Here is a 10,132-nt window from a genome sequence, read left to right as displayed (position 1 = left end):
GGCTCAGTATGCACAAGGAAAACTACCTGTGCTCTGACCTTGCAACCGAGACATACAAAAATAACATATTTTCTTGCTTCAGCTTTTCTCCTAACGTAGCGCACATATTTTATATTTCGCAATTTTTAATATAAGAATGAAGTATATGTATGTATATGTATACATTCATGTATATTTACTTGTGTTTGTTCTTTTTAAGTCGAATTACATTTATTATACCGTATGAATTTCATATGCAACATAGCGCATTTCCGTCATAAACTCTTGTACAATTTTTCATGCCACTTGCAACTCGCACATAATGGCAGCACGCAGACATATTTTTTGTGTACTGCAATCGCATTTAGTTCCCCCTTCCTTTTATTGTATGCGGATGTAGCAGAGACTTGCAAAAAATGCGCTCTGAATTGCAATGAAAGTAGTTATTTGTCAATATTATTGCAGATATTACGCAGAATAAACTTGCATATTCGTATTTAGTGGAAAATTGGAGAGGTTAAGCAGTGACTTGGCATTAATTCTGGCTGTTTGGCATGATGTGGGATGGTCGGCAAGTTTGTCAGAGCAATTTGTTAACTGAAATAGCAAATTATGAAGAGATAAGCCGCCACTTCAATGCTGCCTTTGGCATTTAAGTAATGAGTTCCCTCTAATTTGACCTTCTTTTATACATAAGAAGTATACTCAGTTACTCAACAGAAGCCATGAAGGGTTTTCTGATAAAGGAAATATTTGTCTATAATTTTAGATTATACTATACCGCACCTTGCGGTTGACTCGAGGTCGAAGAGTTTTGAAAAAAATCAAAATAAAATAATAAAAATATTTCTAAATAATTTAGACACATCTTGAGTAAGTAAAAACCACTGATAATAGATTACGTATTGCTCTCCAGCCCATCCATCATGCAAACGGCATCACATTTTATCTTAATGTGCTCATCAATAAGTGGGTATTTTTATTAAAATTGCTTCCACTAACGACTACGAGTGCTATTAAAAATGTGCACCCAAAATTGCACATAAATTTTGCAATAATCAAACCGCAGTAAATTTAAAAAAAAAACAACAAACGCCCCAATAGGCAACTAAACGTAGCGCCTGTATAATCAAGGTGCTCCAGAAGGATAGGATGCAGACGCATTAGGTCATCAATATCCATTTCTAGCAGCAAGCCACTACAGCAAAAAAAAGGAAAAATTACTAATACACAGAACTGGCCGGAAACTGCAAATAATCGTAAAAATAGAGAGCATAAAGTGGCGTGGTTTGTGGAGGCAGATAACGCGCCGTGGAGGAAGAAACGAGGACTCCACATAAATCTAAACGCAATTACCCAGTTTTTAAGATAAATGCGAGGGCTGTTCAAATTAAATGGGCAAGCATACTTTGCTGACTGTGCGCCAAAATGGTTTTTGGCCACACATTAACCGGCTGCATGTGGCGGCACGGCGCCGAAAAATATTGAACAAAATCAATAGCCAATGGTCATAAAACCGAAAATCGCTTGTGAGTAATCGGAAAATTGGGCAAGAAGTGATACCCCCGGTGAAATACTACTATTTTATATTCCATAATAAATGCACTGAGGGCGCCACCAAAATTTTAAATACCTAGACATAGGCTGAAAGGAAAAAAAAAATTTTTTTGGAGCGAGTGGAGGAGCGAGCGAGTTCACCCAAATGCGTACTTATAAGAAAATTAATGAACATTTTTTACAATTTGAAACTTATAATGCAAGTTTTCAAGTTTACTGTTCGTTTGGGAAAATATGATGGGGAAATTAAAAACTTTTCCTTTATCTCAAAATTTTGTAATTTTGTACCATAATTTGTGACTCAGCTATACACTTTACTTATTTTTCACTTAACGAAGAATCACTGACCTACAACGGGGTCATCAACTCAAGGCTCAATCGTGAAGGGTTCTCGACTTCGCTAAATGTAAACAAAAGGGTCATTGAGCTCAGGTAGGGCTGTTTACCCGGCCAAATGTGAACAAAAGGGTCATCGAACTCGGAAAGAATTATTGATCTGACTTAATAAAAAGGGTCATTAACCATACCAAAAGTCAATGACCTCAGATATGGCTGTTGACCTGGCTAAATGTAAACAAAGGAGTCATTGACCTCACCAAAAATCATTGACATCAGGTTGAGTAGATCACCTCGCTAAATGTAAGCAAATGTCTGTTTATCTTTCCAAATGTGAACAAAAGCGTCACCGAACTTAGAAAGAGTTGTCATTAACCTCCCCAAAAGTCAATGGCCTCAGCAATGGTTGTTGAATTCACTAAATGTAAACAAAAGAGTCACTGACCTAAGAAATGGTTGTTGACTCCACTAAATGTAAAGAAATACATCACAGATCTACTCAAGGTAAACAAAAGCGTTATTGATCTCGCTAACGGTCACGGTCAGCTATACTAATATGTGTTAATTTTCATTTAAATTTATATAAAAATTATGTGTTTAATCGTTCACAGTTAAGTTAGAGGAGTACTGTTGCAGTTTGCTCAAGTTAAATATATCCAAATATAAAGGATATTCAAAATCAAAAGCTTATACACATTTTTCTTCATTTATTTTATTTTTGAAGTTCTTCGTATGCCAGACATTATCCCACAGAAGTCCAAAACCTATTTATATTTTTTAATTTTTTTTTTTTTTAATTTCTACACAAACTCTCAAAAATCAGTGCAATACGAAGTATTTTGTTTAATTTTTTACATATTAAAATAAAAACATTCTGGCATAACTTCATTCATTTGCACAGTTTCGAACTTTTTGTGGAAAACATATTTCGCTTACCACATTCTTATTGCCCACATTCATGAGGTTCCACCTCAACATGCTTTTAGTAAAAATTAATTAAAAAATCTGAAAAATAGCAACCTTTCAACTTTGAGCCACAAGAGCTAACCAATCTCAAATAAAAATTTGCTGAAGGGAGTGTATGAAAGAATTTTCTAAGGTCCAAATGCAAAAACACCCGAAATAGTACAGGCATAGCAAAACTAAACTATCGAAATCAATTACTATGGTATGCCATAAAAAAGCACCCTCATCGCTCTCGTCTCACGGAATTTTTGTAAGCCTAACATTTTTATTTTGTTCCTCCTGCTAAACTACTGCCGCTTCATTGGCGCACTGCAAGCAAACAAATCGAAGGAAATATTTCAATAATATTAAAAATTTAGTGCGGTCTAAAAATATAGATTGCTGTTTACCCCGAAATAAAATAAAAAGTGTGTAACGATAGGAATAAGCTGTAGGCAAGTTAAGACGAGTGGAAAGGTCAATAATAACGGTAAACGTGCCGTATAAAAGCTAGTTCCACACACACTCACACACTATTTGGTTAAAAGGAAATATTTCTGCCTCACACTCCAAACATTTTGTGGCCTCAATAAATTGATATTAAATATTTTAGCCAACTATGTTATGAAAAGGCCAAGCAAGAAGATAGAGTAGTAAGTGGAAAAAAAGCATACTTGCCATAAAAGTAGGAAATTCTTAAAGGAAAAAACAACAAATTCGTTGTGTTCTTTTCGCATTGAAAGAATTGAGAAACAAAAGGTCGAAGGAGTTACATGTAGATATACAAACCTTGCGGCTTGTGGCGCTTAAAGGTATGCCATTGCATATTGGACATGGATTGCAAATACTTGTAGTGCTTGGTCAAAGAAAGGAATATTTTTGATATTAAGAAATAGTTTATACGTTAATGGAAAAGGTTCTTATGTAATAGCATGCCTTTGCGAAAAAGGAAGATGATAATTTCTTGGAAAAATATTTTTCAACTTATAATATATAATAAACTTATAAAATTAAATTCGGGAAAGTTGAAAAAAAGTTACAGCTCTTCAAAAAAGACTTTTTCGACTATCCAATATACATATATCTTGAAAATCATAGATCTCATAGATAAGATAATGATTAGCTTGTTAAAAATTGGCAACGTTGTATTTATAAGCAGAGTGGCGCAGTGGAAGCGTGCTGGGCCCATAACCCAGAGGTCCGAGGATCGAAACCTTGCTCTGCTATACTTAACGTTGCACTAATGTTTTTTAAGTTAACTAAATCAAAAAAAATTGATTTTCGAACTATAATATATTACACAATGTTGTTGTTATGTATTATATTTGCGTAAATTTAACAGTTTAAGAGGGCCAAAACGCCTAACCATTAGCGCCACTTTAAATAACGCCACTGAGCACCTTTATTACACGTCATTATGCCGAACAAATGTGAGGCCTGGCGGGGTTTTGTGTTACACTACTGAGCTGCTGCATCAACATAATAACTGTGAGTCCACTCACCGCACATGTGTCTGTATGCGGTGGCTCGCGTAATTATTGACTGCCATGCATGAGCTCATGATGAGCTGTCATTATTTATTTTTACCGTCAGCCGCGTCCATGAGGACCATGCGCCATCGGAACTCACGAAAGAATGATAAATCTGCAAAATAATAGCGGGGGAGCAAAAGCACCATGGGAGCGCATAAGAGACGGAGTCGATATCGCGCAGTAGATTAAGGTTATTTAATCAAGCTAGCCTGCAGGATTAAGGTGAAAAAGTCAATGAAAGTGAATGAGAAGCGCCAGTTTAGCAGCTATGCGGACGGTGGGAAATAAATGGTTGGTCGGGGGTGCGCTGGTCATTTGTGGTAATGAGCGTTGCATGTAAAATACCTATACAGACACGCCATTGTTTCTTTACAAATAGGTGGTATGTTGTTGTTGTTGCCTTTGCAACTTAGCACAGCATCCAACGTAAAACGGAGAGTGACTTATTGACCAAGCCGGCGCTGTGGGTTAAATGCGGCTGGCAAGCTGCGCGTTCTTATATAAAAAAAAGTGTATTGTTGTTTTTGTAGCGCGCCGCCACTCCCATCAGCTGGCTTAATGAAGATAATATGCTGATATGCCGCACTGTAGGTGGAGTAGCGACGTAGTTGACGCTGATTTCCATCATCATGTGGCCGCAGTGTTGCGGTGTGGCATGCAACGCCAAGCAACGCCAAGTATAACTGTTGTTTGTACGTACATACATACATACATAAGTATGTACGCAAGCGTTGCCTTTGCTATGTCAGCAGCGGCAAACGCTAAACGAACGCCACTACACAATATACACCGGAAAAGCAAAGCAAGGCAAAACAAAAAAATTATCCGAAAAAATATGCTCTTGCTTATGGCGAGAGTGAGAAAATAACAACAACAACTTTTCGCAGACACTTACAAATGTGTTGCCATTATTTGCCTGACCAGCTTGGCACACGTTGGTGCAGCCACCACAGACCTTCATTACAGGCAAATGACTGGCGAGCAGTCAAATAAAGCAAACACACATACAAGCATATGCATATATATATATTTACATATGTAAGTATGTAAACACCCTGCAAGTATATAAACAACCTTTGCTGTACATACTCCGATTTGTAGCCTGCTGGCTACTGACTCACTGGACAGCCTCTTGGCAAGTCAAACAACGCCCGCAGCTGTTCTGGACGCCATGCCACGCTCGCCCTTCTCTCGCTCCCAGCCGCACAGCATCCACGCCTGTGCTGCCGCTGCACTTCCGCCGCCAGCAGTCAGCCGGACAGAAGTGTATCAATTTTTAGCTTAGTAATAGATTGCCGGTTATTTTCTTTTTAATTTAAAGCATCACTTTCGACCACAAACGCAAATGTGCCGTGCAAATGACTAGAGCTTGTTGGTGGCAGACATGCATATGGCTCATACATAAGTATATACATGAATAAGATGTGTTATAAGCTCATCAGCAGCTACATATGCATATAACGGTACATATTAATACACCCAGTAAGCATTTGATTAAATCTTTTGAAGCCTATGAGTCTCTGAAGGCCATTTTGGAGGGCTGGGAAGAGGTCGCTAATGAAGACCGTGCTAGAAGACCTGCGACTTCGACAAACACGGACAATGTGACCCGTGTGCGCAAAGTTTTGAACTCAGACCGTCGACCAAGTATTCATTTAATTGACCAGATGTTAAATTTTTTCGCGGAAGTCCTCAAGAGACTCAAACAAAGGGTCAATCGGGTCCGACAAGACTTTGCAACCGATTAGAAGTTGCACCACGACAAAGCCCTAGTTCACACCGCCTTTCTTGCCTAATCAAGGCCGGCATCCCCACGTTTTCGGAGTCGCCCTACAGCCCAGATGTGACCCTCCGGCCTTTTTTTGTTTCCTTGCATGAAAAGGCGTTGGAAGCATGCACCTCGGCTTTCAGGGCTATCCCGGAGAATGCCTTCCGTGACGCCTTCAATGCTTGGAAATCACGCTGGCAGCGTGGGATCGACGCATAAGGAGCCTATTTGAAAGTTTTGAAAGAATTGTAACGATTAGTTCAATACAATTTTTTTAAATCGACTCAGTCCTGAGTCACGCCACGCTGAGGGATCAGCCGTCTATCCCAACCAACCCTCAGGACCTACCGATTATGGTGTAAAGTTCGAAGGCTTTTGCCTAAAACCAAATAAATTGAGATGAAACCAAAACCACGATTAGTTTTTTGTTTTTATGAACTAAAATGTTTTAGACGATTTTGTTTTTTCCACATTTTTCCCAGTCGGGAAATATTTTCGGAGCAATTTTCAGAAAATCACGTGCAAGCAGTATTCTCAATCAAGTTTGTTGGGTATAATTTTTTTCATTACTGCTCACTTCATTCAACCGCCATACTTACGTGTATAACGGTATTCAAACATACGCCCATATTTTCAATTATACACTCGTGCAAATATCTCATTTGTGTTACCAGAGCCTTTTCACAAGAAAAAAGACCCCATCAATTAGTTTGTAAAATAGGTTAACATGCACTAATGACGTTTTCCATCCATTTTCACTCTCCACGACTGTTGCAAACACTTTTATTCGTATGCAAGTGTGTGTGAAGTAGGTCTCTTCGCGTGCAAGGACTTTTCTTACCCACGTAATACTCATACACACATACATATATGTATGTATATATTGCAACTCGAACCACAAACATATTCAATATCATTTTCACTTATTACACCGAGTAATAGATTTGCTGTCAGCCACTCGTATGAATATCATCAGCATAGCAGACGATGTGCAACAATTTGACTTTGGCCATGGCAACATTTGTTTATGCCTGTTTGACTTTTGACCCAGTTTGCATGAAATAATGCACAATTACAGACAAGCTGATGTTGTGGTTTCGGGCGTTGGAAAAATTAAATAAAGCAGATTATTGTATAAATTTTGTGGTTATCTGGCATTTGCTGCCTATAAAGACTGTAAGTAGAGAAAGATTATTCAAATAACCACAGGCGGTTTTAGGTAGCTATCTTATTAATCTAGCAAAGCGAACTTGCTGTGCAAATTACTAATTTCGGTATAGAATTTAATTAATCAAGTAAATTGAGATAAATTAGAATGTTTTTAAATTATTTACTCAAAGTTTGATGTGTGGTTGCCCACGGCGCTTGAGGAGTGATCATAAATGTGTTTCTGGAAATATTTACAAATATTTTGCCATAAATTCACACAATTGAGTAAATTCAATGTTATATAAAGTGCAAATAAATCCAATAAATATTATGTATATTTTTTGTTGTAATTATTTTCTTATCTTTTTTGAGGTTAGTAAAATTTTTTTATTTCGACCAAATGCAAATAATTTAATAGCAAATAATTGTACCAAAAAGTTGAAGTACAATTATTTTTTAATTGTATATTATCTACTTTTACTTCTTACTAAATTCTAAATACAATATAAATTTTTCTATGCAATACACATTATTCATAAACGTTGAAATATTTAGAAGTATTTAAATTTAAATTTTTCCAACATTTTTTTTTAATTAAAAAACAAATAAAAAATATTTAAAATATTTTCAAAAATACTTAAACTACTTAAAATAATAAAATATTTTCTAAAAATTTTTAATTTTTTTTTAATATTAATTTTTTTAAACATTATAACTATTTTTCATTTCTTTAAGTATATATAAAAAATTTAAAAAAAATTTATAATTATATATTCCTCTTTTTAATAAATTTTAAAATTTAAATAAGTGTTTAAATTTTTATTTTTTTAATTTATTTTTTTTTCTCAATATTTTTTTAATTTTAAAATATATAAATTTTTAAAATGAAAAAAGAACTAAATTTAAATATATCTCTATTTTCTTAAATTTTTTTTAATATTATAAATATTTTTATTTATTTTAAATTCAAATATGTATTTTTAAATTTTTAAATATTCTTTTTAATTTTTTTAAATTTAAATAAGTATTTTTTTAATTTAAATAAATATAAATTTTTAAAAATTAAAAAATAAATATAAATATATATGTGTTTTTTTTAAATATTTTTTTGAAAATATTTTATTTATTTTTATTTATTTAAATATTTATAAAAAAATTAATTTAAATATTTCTCTATTTTTTAATATTTTTTTAAAATTTAACAAGAAATGTTGAAATATTTTTGAAAATTTAAATATATATCTAAACACTTTTCAACTTTTTTTGAATATTTTTTTAAATTTAAATAAATATAAAGTTTTAAAAATTAAAAATAAAATAAATGTAAATATTTTTCTATTTTTTTTTAATATTTTTTTTTAAATATTTAAGTGTACATATATTTAAATTTAAAAATAATCATTAAATATTATTTTAAGTAATTTAAGTATTTTTAACAATAGTTTAAATATTTTTATTTATTTAAATATTTAAAAACAAATTTATATATTTTTTATTTATTTAAAGATTTAAAAAATTTTAATATTATTATGTATTAAAACTAAAAATATTTGGCCATGCATTTTTTTCCATTCACTTGCAGTACTTAAGTAATTTTCCATTCTTTTGAAGCAAACTAGATAAAACTATATTTTCATTTTAATGATATTTATGCCCACATCTAGAATAAACATTTATCAATTTTTCAAGACTTAATTTTCCTTTAAAAATACTATTTAACAAAAAATCGGAATTACATATTGTTCCGTAACAATTAGCAGAGCAAGGTTTCGATCCTCGGACCTCTGGGTTATGGGCCCAGCACGCTTCCACTGCGCCACTCTGCTTATTTACCGTTACTTGCTTAGTTAGTCTATAGTTGCTTTCTCCGCCCCTCACACTTCGCCTTGTCTTGTCTAACACATTAACGCTTACATTTTCTACAAATTTTAACCAGTTTTTTGCATAAATTTCGCAATACTAGTTTTCAAAAAGTAAAAATATACCGGCATTAAATATCGAATATGCACGATTTTATTAAAATATTAATAACTGTTTATACGAAAGCTGTCACTTGTCATTTATGTGCAGCGTTTCGATTAATTTATCTAGAAATAATCGATTCTTTACACACTATTTTGGTACTGCCTACCTTTGCACCTCCGCATCAAAATAATAATTAATAATTTGCTTTTAACATGAATTTTGTAATTAATTTGCTTTGTTCGTGAAAAGCTGGCAATTTTCTGCGTCAAATGCGATTTTGAATAGCAAAGTAACGCGTGAAATCAGTTTGTCAATAACGGTCTGGCGTAATTTTCAAATCCTATCTAAATTGTAGAGAGAGAGGCTGCAAAAAGCCTATAATACAATTCAGTACAGTGGTGCACTTACTTTAGTTAAGCGAAGGGAAGACTTAGTGAACTTGATATTCTTCAAAAAATGTTAATATTTTCCATCTCAATTTGATATAAGACTTATATAAAATACAGTGAATGTGAAGTATGTATGTCAAGTTCTTATAGATACTAAACTAAATGGAAAGATTAGCATTGAAAAAAAGCAAATATTGCGTATATGGCCTACTACATCTCCAAAGAATACTTAGCAGCTACTGGGGCCTTAAACCAAATATGGTTATGTGGATGTATACGTGGATGTATACTGGTTTGAGGACCAGTTTTAAAGAAACACTATAATATCGGAAAACTAACAGAAGTACAGAGAGCAACCCGTCCAGGGGTTACCGGTGCTATTTTGTCATGTCCGACTGATCACTCAATACACTCTGCATCAGCGGCGCATTGACGTCTTTACTCGGAGAGAAGCATCATGTTTTGTTATAAGAATTCAAGAACTAGGAGGTTGAAATAGGAAAGAGTATGGA

General features: G+C 33.8%; 2 non-coding genes across 2 annotated transcripts; one reads left to right on the top strand and one right to left on the bottom strand.

The window, feature by feature from the left end:
• The first annotated feature begins 3,971 nt into the window (after positions 1 to 3,971).
• Trnam-cau lies at positions 3,972 to 4,043 on the top strand. The gene has a single exon. It is a non-coding gene; the product is annotated as a tRNA-Met (tRNA).
• A 4,977-nt stretch (positions 4,044 to 9,020) lies between these two features.
• Positions 9,021 to 9,092, bottom strand: Trnam-cau. Its single transcript has one exon. It is a non-coding gene; the product is annotated as a tRNA-Met (tRNA).
• Positions 9,093 to 10,132: the final 1,040 nt, after the last annotated feature.

Source organism: Bactrocera tryoni, chromosome 3 (genome assembly GCF_016617805.1).
Source record: "Bactrocera tryoni isolate S06 chromosome 3, CSIRO_BtryS06_freeze2, whole genome shotgun sequence".
In the NCBI taxonomy this organism is placed as follows: Eukaryota; Metazoa; Arthropoda; class Insecta; order Diptera; family Tephritidae; genus Bactrocera; species Bactrocera tryoni.
The sequence above is the reverse complement of the archived record's forward strand: the minus strand, read 5'-3'. Positions and strand labels throughout refer to the sequence as shown.